We start from the raw sequence: 14,391 nt of genomic DNA, 5'->3' as shown, positions 1-14,391 counted from the left end.
TAAGTTTTGTGGTGTCTGTGAACTTAGTATGATTTTAGATGGCCTCTTTTCTAATGGGTTTTGTTTTGTTCTTGTCTGGCATGGGGCAACCAGGAATGGAGTTTGCTGGCCATTGGGTAGAGGGTTCTTAGTGTTGAGATAGAGATCTCTGGGAGGGTTCTTGACAATTGATATTGTTTGGGGCTGGGAGGTGTCTTGTGGTCCAATGTCCTGAACTCTGCTCTCCCACCGCAGAGGCTAGTCCTGACACCAGGCCAGAGCACCAAGACACTGTTAGCCACACGGCTCAGTAGAGGAGGGAGGAAAAATAAAGAAACTATTAAAATAAAAATTAAAATAACAATAAAAAGAAGAGAGCAGCCAAACAAATAAACAAATCCACCAATGATAACAAGTGCTAAACACTAAACTAAGATAAACATAAAATCAGATATATATCAGTCCCAGACAGGAAACCTCAACTCTACAGTTGCTACCAAAGCCCACTGTCTAAAGTTTGGGAACATTCATTTTCTATTCAGGTTCTCCACAGATGCAGGGTTCATAAAGATGAATGTGGGCTGTTTTTTTTTTTTACATCTTTATTGGAGTATAATTGCTTTAAAATGGTGTTACTTTCTGCTTTATAACAAAGTGAATCAGTTATACATATACATATGTTCCCATATCTCTTCCCTCTTGCATCTCCCTCCCACCCTGCCACCCTCCCTATCCCACCCCTCTAGTTGGTCACAAAGCACCGAGCTGATCTCCCTGTGCTATGTGGCTGCTTCCCACTAGCTATCTATTTTATGTTTCGTAGTGTATATATGCCCATGCCATGCTTTCGCTTTGTCATAGCTTACCTTTCCCTCTCCCCATATCCTCAAGTCCATTCTCTAGTAGGTCTGTGTCTTTATTCCTGTCTTACCCCTAGGTTCTTCATGACATTTTTTTCTTAAATTCCATATATATGTGTTAGCATACGGTATGTGTCTTTCTCTTTCTGAATTACTTCACTCTGTATGACAGATTCTAGGTGCATACACCTCATTACAAATAGCTCAATTTCATTTCTTTTTATGGCTGAGTAATATTCCATTGTATATATGTGCCACATCTTCTTTATCCATTCATCCGATGATGGGCACTTACGTTGTTTCCATCTCCGGGCTATAGTAAATAGAGCTGCAATGAACATTTTGGTACATGACTCTTTTTGAATTATGGTTTTCTCAGGGTATATGTCCAGTAGTGGGATTGCTGGGTCATATGGTAGTTCTATTTGTAGTTTTTTAAGGAACCTCCATACTGTTCTCCATAGTGGCTGTACCAATTCACATCCCCACCAGCAGTGCAAGAGTGTTCCCTTTTCTCCACACCCTCTCCAGCATTCATTGCTTCTAGATTTTTAATGATCGCCATTCCGACTGGTGTGAGATGATATCTCATTGTAGTTTTGATTTGCATTTCTCTAATGATTAATGATGTTGAGCATTCTTTCATGTGTTTGTTGGCAGTCTGTATATCTTCTTAGGAGAAATGTCTATTTAGGTCTTCTGCCCATATTTGGATTGGGTTGTTTGTTTTTTTGTTATTGAGCTGCATGAGCTGCTTATAATTATTGGAGATTAGTCCTTTGTCAGTTGCTTCATTTGCAAATATTATTTCTTCAATTCTCAGGGTTGTCTTTCGGTCTTGTTCATGGTTTCCTTTGCTGTGCAAAAGCTTTGAAGTTTCATAGGTCCCATTTGTTTATTTTTGTTTTTATTTCCATTTATCTAGGAGGTGGTTCAAAAAGGATCTTGCTGTGATTTATGTCATAGAGTGTTCTGCCTATGTTTTCCTCAGAGAGTTTGACAGGTTCTGGCCTTACATTTAGGTCTTTAATCCATTTTGAGCTTATTTTTGTGTATGGTATTAGGGAGTGATCTAATATCATACTTTTACATGTACCTGTCCAGTTTTCCCAGAACCACTTATTGAAGAGGCTGTCCTTTCTTCACTCTACAATTCCTGCCTCCTTTATCAAAGATAAGGTGACCATATGTGTGTGGGTTTATCTCTGGGCTTTCTGTTCTGTTCCTTTGATCTATCTTTCTGTTTTTGTGCCAGTACCATACTCTCTTGATTACTGTAGCTTTGTAGCATAGTCTAAAGTCAGGAAGCCTGATTCCTCCAGCTCCGATTTTCGTTCTCAAGAATGCTTTTACTATTCGGGGTCTTTTGTGAAATTTTTTGTTCTACTACTGTGAAAAATGCCAGTGGTAGTTTGATAGGGATTGCATTGAATGTGTGGATTGCTTTGCGTAGTAGAGTCATTTTCACAATGTTGATTATTCCAATCCAGGAACATTGTATATCTCTCTATCTATTTGCATCATCTTTAATTTCTTTCATCAGTGTCTTATAATTTTGTGCATAGAGGTCTTTTGTCTCCTTAGGTAAGTTTATTCCTAGATATTTTATTCTTTTTGTTGCAATGGTAAATGGCAGTGTTTTTTCATTTCACTTTCAGATTTTTCATCATTAGTGTGATAGGAATGCCAGAGGTTTCTGATAGGAATGCCAGAGGTTTCTGTGCATTAATTTTGTATCCTGCCACTTTACCAAATTCATTGATTAGCTCTAGTAGTTTTCTGGTAGCATCTTTAGGATTCTCTATGTAGAGTATCATGTCATCTGCAAACAGTGACAGCTTTACTTCTTTTCTGATTTGGATTCCTTTTATTTTTTTTCGACTCTGATTGCTGTGGCTAAAACTTCCAAAACTATGTTGAATAAGAGTGGTGAGAGTGGGCAACCATGTTTTGTTCCTAATCTTAGTGGAAATGTTTTCAGTTTTTCATCATTGAGGATGATGTTGACTGTGGGTTTGTCATATATGGACTTTATTATGTTGAGGAAAATTCCCTCTATGCCTACTTTCTGCAGGGTTTTTATCATAAATCCATGTTGAATTTTGTCAAAAGCTTTCTCTGCAGTTATTGAAATGATCATTTGGTTTTTCTCCTTCAATTTGTTAATATGGTTTATCACGTTTATTGTTTTGCGTATATTGAAGAATCCTTGCATTCCTGGAGTAAACCCCACTTGATCATGGTGTATGATCCTTTTAATGTGCTGTTGGATTCTGTTTGCTAGTATTTTGTTGAGGATTTTTGCATCTATGTTCATCAGTGATATTGGCCTGTAATTTACTTTCTTTGTGACATCCTTGTCTGGTTTTGGTATTAGGGTGATGGTGCCATTGTAGAATGAGTTTGGGAGTGTTCCTCCCTCTGCTGTATTTTGGAAGACTTTGAGAAGGATAGGTGTTAGCTCTTCTATAAATATTTGATAGAATTCCCCTGTGAAGCCATCTGGTCTGGGCTTTTTCTTGTTGGAAGATTTTTAATCACAGTTTCAATATCAGTGCTTGTGATTGGTCTGTTCATATTTTTATTGCTTCCTGATTCAGTCTTGTCAGGTTGTGCATTTCTAAGAATTTGTCCATTTCTTCAAGGTTTTCCATTTTATTGGCATAGAGTTGCTTGTAGTAATCTCTCATGTTCCTTTATATTTTTGCAGTGTCAGTTGTTACTTCTCCTTTTTCATTTCTAGTTCTATTGATGTGAGTCTTCTCCCTTTTTTTCTTGATGAGTCTGGCTAACGGTTTCTCAATTTTGCTTATCTCCTCAAAAAAACAGTTTTTAGTTTTACTGATCTTTGCTATCATTTCCTTCATTTATTTTTCATTTATTTCTGATCTGATCTTTATGATTTCTTTCCTTCTGCTAACTTTGGGAATTTTTTGTTCTTCTTTACTAATTGCTTTAGGTGCAAGGTTAGGTTGTTTATTCGAGATGTTTCCTTTTTCTTAAGGTAGGATTGTATTGCTATAACTATCCCTCTTAGAACTGCTTTGGCTGCATCCCATTGATTTTGGGTCATGGTGTCTCCATTGTCATTTGTTTCTAAGTATTTTTTAATTTCCTCATTGATTTCTTCAGTGATCACTTCTTTATCAAGTAGTGTATTGTTTAGCCTCCATGTGTTTGTATTTTTTACAGATCTTTTCCTGTAATTGATATCTAGTCTCATAGCACTGTGGTCAGAAAAGATACTTGATACAATTTCAGTTTTCTTAAATTTACCATTTCTTGATTTGTGAAAGAATATATGATCTAGCCTTGAGTATGTTCCATGAGCACTTGAGAAAAATGTGTATTCTGTTGTTTTTGGATGGAGTGTCCTATAAATATCAATTAAGTCCATCTTGTTTAATGTATCATTTAAAGCTTGTGTTTCCTTATTTATTTTCATTTTGGATGATCTGTCCATTGGTGAAAGTGGGGTGTTATAGCCCCTACTATGAATGTGTTACTGTCGATTTCCTCTTTTATGGCTGTTAGTATTTGCTTTATGTATTGAGGTGTTCCTATGTTGGGTGCATAAATATTTACAGTTGTTATATCTTCTTCTTGGATCGATCCCTTGATCATTATGTAGTGTCCTTCTTTATCTCTTCTAATAGTCTTTATTTTAAGGTCTATTTTTTCTGATATGAGAATTGCTACTCCAGCTTTCTTTTGGTTTCCATTTGCATGGAATATCTTTTTCCATCCCCTTACTTTCAGTTTGTATGTGTCTCTAGGTCTGAACTGGGTCTCTTGTAGACAGCATATATATGGGTCTTGTTTTTGTATCCATTCAGCCAATCTGTGTCTTTTGGTGGGAGCATTTAGTCCATTTACATTTAAGGTAACTATCAATATGTATGTTACTATTCCCATTTTCTTAATTGTTTTGGGTTCATTATTGTAGGTCATTTCCTTCTCTTGTGTTTCTTGCCTAGAGAAATTCCTTTAGTATTTGTTGTAAAGCTGGTTTGGTGGTGCTAAACTCTCTCAGCTTTTGCTTGTCTGTAAAGGCTTTAATTTCTCCATCAAATCTGAATGAGATCCTTGCTGGGTACAGTAATCTTGGTTGCAGGTTTTTCTCCTTCATCACTTTAAATATGTCCTGCGACTCCCTTCTGGCTTGCAGAGTTTCTGCTGAATGATCAGCTGTTAACCTTATGGGGATTCCCTTGTGTGTTAATTATTGTTTTTTCCTTGCTGCTTTTAATATGTTTTCTTTGTATTTAATTTTTGACAGTTTGATTAGTATGTGTCCTGGTGTGTTTCTCCTAGGATTTATCCTGTATGAGACTCTCTGTGCTTCCTGGGCTTGATTAACTATTTCCTTTCCCATATTAGGGAAGCTTTCAACTATAATCTCTTCAGATATTTTCCCAGTCCCTTTCTTTATCTCTTCTTCTTCTGGAACCCCTATAATTCGAATGTTGGTGCATTTAATGTTGTCCCAGAGGTCTCTGAGAGTGTCCTCAGTTCTTTTCATTCTTTTTTCTTTAATGTGCTCTGCAGTAGTTATTTCCACTATTTTATCTGCCAGGACACTTATCCATTCTTCTGCCTCAGTTATTCTGCTATTGATCCCTTTTAGAGTATTTTTGTGCCAGTACCATACTGTCTTGATTACTGTAGCTTTGTAGCATAGTCTAAAGTCAGGAAGCCTGATTCCTCCAGCTCCGATTTTCGTTCTCAAGAATGCTTTTACTATTTGGGGTCTTTTGTGAAATTTTTTTGTTCTACTACTGTGAAAAATGCCAGTGGCGTGTTGTTCATTGTTACTTCTTTCATCTTTCGTTCTTCTAGGTCCTTGTTAAATGTTTCTTGCATTTTGTCTATTCTATTTCCAAGATTTTGGATCATCTTTACTATCATTATTCTGAAATCTTTTTCAGGTAGACTGCCTATTTCCTCTTCGTTTGTTAGGTCTGGTCGGTTTTTATCTTGCTCCTTCATCTGCTGTGTGTTTTTCTGTCTTCTCATTTTGCTTATCTTACTGTGTTTGCAGTCTCCTTTTTGCAGGCTGCTGGTTCGTAGTTCCCGTTGTTTTTGGTGTCTGTCCCCAGTGGCTAAGGTTGGTTCCATGGGTTGTGTGGGCTTCCTGGTGGAGGGGACTAGTGCCTGAGTTCTGAAGAATGAGGCTGGACCTTGTCTTTCTGGTGGGCAGGTGTACATCTGGTGGTGTGTCTTGGGGTGTCTGTGGACTTATTATGATTTTAAGCAGCTTCTCTGCTAATGTGTGTGGTTGTGTTCCTGTCTTGCTAGTTGTTTGGCATAGGGCGTCCAGCATTGTAGCTTGCTGGTCCTTGAGTGAAGCTGAGTGCTGGTGTTGAGATGGATATCTCTGGGAGATTTTCGCCATTTGATATTATGTGGAGCTGGAAGGTCTCTTGTGGAGCAGTGTCCTGAAGTTGGCTCTCCCACCTCAGAGGCACAGCACTGACTCCTGGCTGCAGCACCAAGATCCTTTCATCCACACGGCTCAGAATAAAAGGGAGGAAAATTAGAAAGAAAGAAAGGAAGAAAGAAAGAAAGAAAGAAAGAAAGAAAGAAAGAAAGAAGAAAGAAAGAAAGAAGGAAGGAAGGAAGGAAGGAAGGAAGGAAGGAAGGAAGGAAGGAAAGAGAGAAAGAGGGACAGAGAAAGAGAGAGAGAAAAGAAAGAAAAGAAAGAAAGAAAGAAAGAAAAAGGAAAGGAGAGAGGGAGGGAGAGAGGGAGGGAAGAAGGAAGGAAGGGGGAAGGAAGGAAAGAAAGAAAGAAAGAAAGAAGATAATATAAAATAAAATAAAGCTATTAAAATAAAAAATAATTATTAAGAAAAAGAATTGTTTTAAAAAAATAGAAAACAAAAATGGATGGATAGAACCCTAGGAAAAATGGTGGAAGCAAAGCTATATGGACAAAATCTCACACAGACGCATACACATACACACTCACTAAAAGAGGAAAAGGGGAAAAAATCATAAATCTTGCTCTCAAAGTCCACCTCCTCATTTTGGGATGATTCGTTGTCTATTCATATATTCCACAGATGCAAGGTAGATCAAGTTGTTTGTGGAGTTTTAATCCGCTGCTTCTGAGGCTGCTGGGAGTGAGTTCCTTTCTCTTCTTTGTTCTCACAGTTCCCGGGGCTCAGCTTTGGATCTGGCTCCGCCTCTGCATGTAGGTCGGCAGAGGGCATCTATTCTTCGCTCAGACAGGACATGATTAAAGGAGCAGCTGCTTTGGGGACTCTGGCTCACTCAGGTCGGGGGACGGAGCAGTACGGAGTGTGGGGTGAGCCTGTGGCAGCAGATGCCGACGTGACGTTGCACCAGCCCGTGGCGCACCGAGCGTTCTCCCGGGGAAGTTGTCCCTGGATCCCGGGACCCTGCCAGTGGCGGGCTGCACAGGCTCCCCGGGAGGGGATTGTGGATAGTGACCTGTGCTCGCACACAGGCTTCTTGGTGGCGGCAGCAGCAGCCTTAGTGTCTCATGCCCGTCTCTGTGGTCTGCGCTGTTAGCTGCGGCTCACGCCCATCTCTGGAGCTCCTTTAAGCAGCACTCTTAATCCCCTCTTCTCATGCACCAGGGAACAAAGAGGGAAGAAAATGTCTCTTGCCTCTTCGTCCGGTCCAGACTTTTCCCCAGTCTCCATCCTGGCTAGCCATGCTGCACTAACCCCCTGCAGGCTGTGTTCATGCCGCCAACCCCAGTCCTCTCCCTGCGCTCCAACCAAAGCCCGAGCTTCAGCTCCCAGCCCGGCCAGCCCTGGCGGGTGAGCAGACAATCTTCTCGGGCTGGTCAGTCCCAGTTGGCACCGATCCTCTGTGCGGGAATCTCTCCACTTTGCCCTCTGCACCCCTGTTGCAGTGCTCTCCTCTGCGGCTCCGAAGCTTTCCCCCTTCGCCACCTGCAGTCTCCACCCGTGAAGGGGCTTCCTAGTGTGTGGAAACCTTTCCTCCTTCACAGCTCCCTCTCACTGGTGCAGGTCCCATCCCTATCCTTTTGTCTCTGTTTATTCTTTTTTCTTTTTCCCTACCCAGGTACATGGGGACTTTCTTGCCTTTTGGGAGGTCTGAGGTCTTCTGCCAGCATTCAGTAGGTGTTCTGTAGAAGTTGTTCGACGTGTAGATGTATTTCCAGTGTATCTGTGGGGAGCAAGGTGATCTCTGTGTCTTACTCTTCCGCCATCTTCCCCTCGGCTCCGATTGTGGGGATTTAATCCCCTGCTCCTGAGGCTGCATGGAGAAATTTCCCTTTCTGTTCTTTGTTTGCACTGCTCCTGATATTCAGGTTTGGATTTGGCCCTGTCTCTTCATGTAAGTCACCCGAGGGCGTCTGTTCTTCTTTCAGACAGGATGGAGTTAAAGTAGCAGCTGATTAGGGGGGTCTTGCTCACTCAGGCTGGGGGGAGGGAGGTATACGGAATATGGGGTGAGCCTGTGGTGCTAGAGGCTGGCATGATGTTGCAACAGCCTGAGGTGCACTCTGTTCTCACGGGGAAATTGTCTCTGGATCACGGGCCTCTGGCAGTGGTTGGCTGCACAGGCTCCTGGGAGGGGAGGTGTGGATAGTGACCTGTGCTTGCACACAGGCTTCTTGTTGGCTGCAGCAGCAGCCTTAGAGTTTCATGCTCATCTCTGGGATCTGCACTGATAGCTGCGGCTTGTGCCTCTCTTTGGAGCTCCTTTAGGCAGTGCTCTGAATTCCCTCTCCTCTTGCACTGTGAAACAATGGTCTCTTGCCTGTTAGGCAGTTCCAGACTTTTTCCTGGACTCCCTCCGGGCTAGATGTGGCACACTAGCCTCCTTCAGGCTTTGTTCATGCAGCCAACCTCAGTCCTCTCCCTAGGATCTCACCTCTGAATCCCGAGCCTCAGCTCCCAGCCCCCACCCACCCTGGCGGGTGAGCAGACAAGTGTCTCAGGCTGGTTGGCACTGATCCTCTGTGCAGGAATCTCTCCACTTTGCTCTCTCCAACCCTGTTGCTGGACTCTCCTCCATGGCTCCAAAGCTTCCCTCCCACCCACCACCCATCTCGGCCAGTGAAGGGGCTTTCTAGTGTGTGGAGAATTTTCCTCCTTCACAGCTCCTTCCCAGAGGTGTGTGTCCCATCCCTATTCTTTTGTCTCTGCTTTTTCTTTCTTCTTTTGCCCTACCCAGGTATGTGGGCATTTTCCTGCCTTTTTGGAAGTCTGAGGTCTTCTGCCAACATTAGTAGGTGTTCTGTAGGAGTTTTTCCACATGTAGATGTATTTTTGATGTATTTGTGGGGAGGAAGGTGATCTCCATGTCTTACTCCTCCACCATCTTAAATATCTCCTGCTAGATGAGGACTTTAAATCAACTGTCCTAAATATGCTCAAAGAGCTAAGTAGATCCATGGAAAAACAACTAAGAGGAAGTAAGAAAATATATATGAAATAATATAGAATGTTAATAGTAAGATGTTAATTATAAAAATGAGCTAAATAGAAATTTTTGAGTAGAAAAGCATCATAACTTCAGTGAAAATTTCACTAGAGTGTTTCAACGGCAGATTTGAAAAGGAAAAACACCCTTATGATAGGACAGTTGAAATTATCCAGTCTGAGAATCAGAGAGGAAAAAATATGAGCAAGGCTAAGACCTATGGGACATCATCAAGAATACCAATATATACATAATGGGGAGTCACAGAGGGACAGAAGAAAGGGAAAGGGGTAGATAAAATATTTAAAGAAATAATGGTCAAAAACTTCCCAGATTTGATGCACATCTAAAAGCTCAACAAACTCAAAATAGGATGAACCCAAATAGATATGCCCGCGGATCTACCCTCATACACATTAATATTGACTCTAGCCAAAGACAATGAGAAAATGTTTAAAGTATCAAGAGCAAAGTGAGTCATAATGTAGAAGTGATTCCCAATAAGAATAAGAACCAGTTTCTCATCAGAAACCATGGTGGCTAGAAGCCAGTGAGATGATGTATTTAAAGTTCTAAAACATAAAACTGTTAACCAAGAATTCTATATTTGACAAAACTTTTCTTAAAAAAATGGGGGAGGAGGAGAGAAGGCAAAATGGTGGAGTAGAAGACCTTGAGCTCACCTCTTCCCATGAGAACACCAAAATCACAACTAACTGCTAAACAACCGTCAATTAAAAGAAAAAGAACTGGAATGTATCGGAAAAGATATTCTACATAAAAAGACAAAGAAGAAATTAAATTATATTGTAGGAGAGGTGCACTCTTGATATAATTAAATCCCATATCCTGTAATGGGCAACCAACAAACTGGAGAATAATTATATTGTGTAACTTCTCCCATGGAAGTGAGAGTTCTGAGCCCCACATCAGGCTCACCAATCTGGGGGTCTGGCATCAGAAGGAGGAGCCTCCAAAGCATTTGGCTTTGAAGGGCAGCAGATCTTAATTGTAGGAGCTCCACAGGAGAGGGGGAAACAGAGATTCCACACTGGGAGGATGCATACAGGTTCTCATGTGCACCACGACCCAGGGCAAAATTAGTGACTTCAAACGAGCCTGGCCCAGACCTACCTTCTGGTCTTCAAGGGTCTCCAATGGAAGGGGTGGGTGCAGATGTGGCTCTCTCTTGGGACATAAAGGTGGCTGGTGAACATATACAGGAGTACTCATCTGAAGGCTGACATCTTGCTTGGGACATTAGCACCAATATCTGGCCTCACCCAAAAGCCTGCAGGCTGCAGTGTTGGAATGCATCAGGTCATAAAACCAACAGGGCAGGAACACAGTCCCACTAATCAATAGACAGGCTACCTAAAGAATTCCTGAGTCTACAGCCACCTCTAGACCTGACCCATGATGTGTCCTTATCCACCGGAAAGCCAAGACACAACTCCAGTCACCAGTCGGCAGGCAGTGGCCCCTCCCACCAGGAAGCCTACACAAGCCTCTAGAACAGCCTCATTCACCAGAGGGCAGACACCACAAGCAAGAAATATACAGTCCGACAGCCCATGGAACTGAGTCTACAAAACGGGTCAGAACATATCCAGGGACCAGCTAGTCCCTGGCCATTGGGTGACTAGAGGGGTGTGTACTGCTGGGAAACATAGGACATCCCCCACAGAGGGCTACTTCTCCAAGGCCCAGAAACATAATTGACTTTCCACATACATAAAAATACAAATAGAAGTCAATACAAAATGAGACAGCAGAGGAACATGTTCCAGATGAAGGAACAAGATAAAACCCCAGAAGAACAAATAATAGGCAATCATAAGGATCATACAGATAATCCAAGAACTCAGGAAAAGAATGGATGCAAAGAACAAGAATTTTAAAAAGTTTTTAATAAAGAATTAGGAAAAATAAAGACAACCAAACAAAGTTGAAGAATATAATAAATGAGATGTAAAATACACTAGAATCAATAGCAGAATAAATGAGGCATAAGAATGGATAAGTGAGCTGGAAAACAGAGTGGTGAAAATCACTGCTGCAGAACAGAATAAACAAACAAAAAGAAATGAGGACAGGTTAAGAGACCTCTCAGACAATGTCAAAGGCACCAACAATTGCATTATAGGGGTCCCAGAATGAGAACAGAGAGAGAGAAAGGGCCTGAGAAGTTATTTAAAGAGATAATAGCAGAAAACTTCCCTAACATGGGTAAGGAAGCAGTCACTCAAGGCTAGGAAGAGCAGAGAGCCCCACACAGGATCAACCAAAAGAGGAACACACCAAGATATATATTAATCAAATTGAGGACAATTAAATACAATGAGAAAATATTAAAAGCAAGAAGAGAAAAGTAACAAATAATATACAAGGGAATATTCATAAGGCTATCAGCTGATTTTTCAGCAGAAAATCTGCAGGCCACAAGGGAGTGGCACATTATATTTAAAGTAAAGAAAAAGTGACAACCAAGAATATTCTACACAGGAAGGTTCTCACATATTTCACAGAGGAATCAAAAGTTTTACAGAGAAGCAAAAGCTTAAAGAATTCACACCACTAAACAAGCTTTACAACAAATGCTAAAGGAACTTCTCTAGGTGGAAAAAAAAAGTGTTAAAACTAGAAACAAGAAAATTACAAAATGTGAAAGCTCACAAGTAAAGGTAAACACTCAGTAAAAGTAGGAAGTTATCCACACAGAAATATGATATATAAAGCAATAATCATGAGAGGAGGAGAGTACAAATGCAGGATATTTGAAGTACAATTGAAATTAATAGATCAGCAACTTAAAACAATCAGGTATGTATATAGACTGCTATTTCAAAACCTCATGTTAACCACAAACCAAAACTCTAATAGATATACACATAAATAAGAAAAAGGAATCCAAACACAACACTAAAAAAAATCATCAGATCACAAGAGAACAGGAGAAAAAGAAAGGGAGAACAAAGACCAACAAAAACAAATCATAAACAACTAACAAAATGGCAATAAGACCTACATATTTGTAACTACCTTCAATGTAAATGCATTAAATGCTCCAACCAAAAGACATAGACTGACTGAATGGATACAAAAACAAGACCTGTATATGTGCTGTCTACAAGAGACCCATTTCACACCTAGGGACACATACCGACTGAAACTGAGGGGATGGAAAAATATATTCCATGCAAAAGGAAATCAAAAGAAAGCTAGAGTAGCAATTCTCATATCAGACAAAAAAGAATTTAAAACAAGACTATTGCAAAAGAGACTTCCCTGGTGGCACAGTGGTTAAGAATCTGCTTGCCAATGCAGGGGACATGGGTTCAAACCCTGGTCTGGGAAGATCTCATGTGCATGGAGCAACTAAGCCTAGTGCACCACAACTACTAAGCCTGCACTCTAGAGCCCATGTGCCATAACTACTGAGCCCACATGCTGCAACTACTGAAGCCCACAAGCCTAGAGCCCATGCTCGATAACAAGAGAAGCCACTACAATGAGAAGCCCATGCACCACAAAGAAGAGTAAACCCCACTCACCACAACTATAAAAAGACCATACACAACAACAAAGAACCAATGCAGAAAAAATGCACAGGAAGCTTTTGACAAAATTCATCAAGCATTTATGATAAAAACCCTCCAGAAAATAGGCATAGAGGGAACTTTCCTCAACATAATAAAGGCCAGGAGGTCGGAGAAGATGGCAGAAGAGTAAGAAGTGGAAATCACCTTCCTCCCCACAGATACATCAGAAATACATCTACACGTGGAACTGCTCCAATAGAACACCGACTGAACGCTGGCAGAAGACATCAGACCTCCCAAAAGGCAAGAAGCTCCCCACGTACCTAAGTAGGGCAAAAGAAAAATAAAAAACAGACAAAAGAATAGGGACGGGACCTGCACCAGTGGGAGGGAGCTGTGAAGGAGAAAATGTTTCCACACACTAGGAAGCCCCTTCGTGGGTGGAGACTGCAGGTGGAAGAGGGGGGAGCTTTGGAGCCAAGAAGGACAGCCCAGCAACAGGAGTGAGGAAGGCAAAGCAGAGAGATTCCCACACAGAGGATCAGTGCTTACCAGGACTCACCAGCCTGAGAGGCTTGTCTGCTCACCCGATGGGGCGGGCGGCTGGGAGCTGAGGCTCCGGTTTCGGAGGTCAGACCCCAGAGAGAGGACTGGGGTTGGAGGTGTGAATACAGCTTGACTGGGTTAGTGCACCATGGCTAGACAGGAGGGAGTCCGGGAAAAATTCTGGACCTGCTGAAGAGGCAAGAGACTTTTTCTTCCCTCTTTGTTCCCTTGTGCACGAGGAGAGGGGATTAAGAGCGCTGCTTAAAGGAGCTCCAGAGATGGGCGTGAGCCGCGGCTAACAGTGCGGAACACAGAGACGGGCATGAGACGCTAAGACTGCTGCTGCAGCCACCAAGAGGCCTGTGTGCAAGCACAGGTCACTATCCACACCGCCCCTCCCGGGAGCCTGTGCAGCCCGCCCCTGCCAGGGTCCCGTGATCCAGGGACAACTTTCCCAGGAGAACGCACGGCGCGCCTCAGGCTGGTGCAACGTCACGCTGGCCTCTGACGCTACAGGCTGGCCCCACACTCCATAACCCTCCCTCCTCTCCAGCCTGAGTGTGCCAGATTCCCCAAAGAAGCTGCTCCTTTAACCTCGTCCTGTCTGAGCGAAGAACAGACGCCCTCCGCCGACCTACATGCAGAGGCAGGGCCAAATCCAAAGCTGAGCACTGGGAGATGTGAGAAAAAGAAAAGAAAGGGAAATCTCTCCCAGCAGCCTCAGAAGCAGCGGATTAAAGCTTCCAAATCAACTTGATGTACCCTGCATCTGTGGAATACCTGAATAGACAATGAATCATCCCAAATTGAGGAGGTGGACTATAAGAGCAAGATTTATGATTTTTTCTCCTTTTCCTCTTTTTGTGAGTGTGTATGTTTCTGTGTGAGATTTTGTCTGTATAGCTTTGCTTCCACCATTTGTCCTAGGGTTCTATCTGTCCGTTTTTATTTTTTTCTTTAAAAAAATTTTTTTTCTTAATAATTATTTTTATTTTAATAACTTTTTAAATTTTATCTTACTTTATTTTATTTTATCTTAC

The sequence above is a fragment of the Tursiops truncatus genome, chromosome X (genome assembly GCF_011762595.2).
Source record: "Tursiops truncatus isolate mTurTru1 chromosome X, mTurTru1.mat.Y, whole genome shotgun sequence".
NCBI classification, from domain to species: Eukaryota; Metazoa; Chordata; class Mammalia; order Artiodactyla; family Delphinidae; genus Tursiops; species Tursiops truncatus.
The sequence above is the reverse complement of the archived record's forward strand: the minus strand, read 5'-3'. Positions refer to the sequence as shown.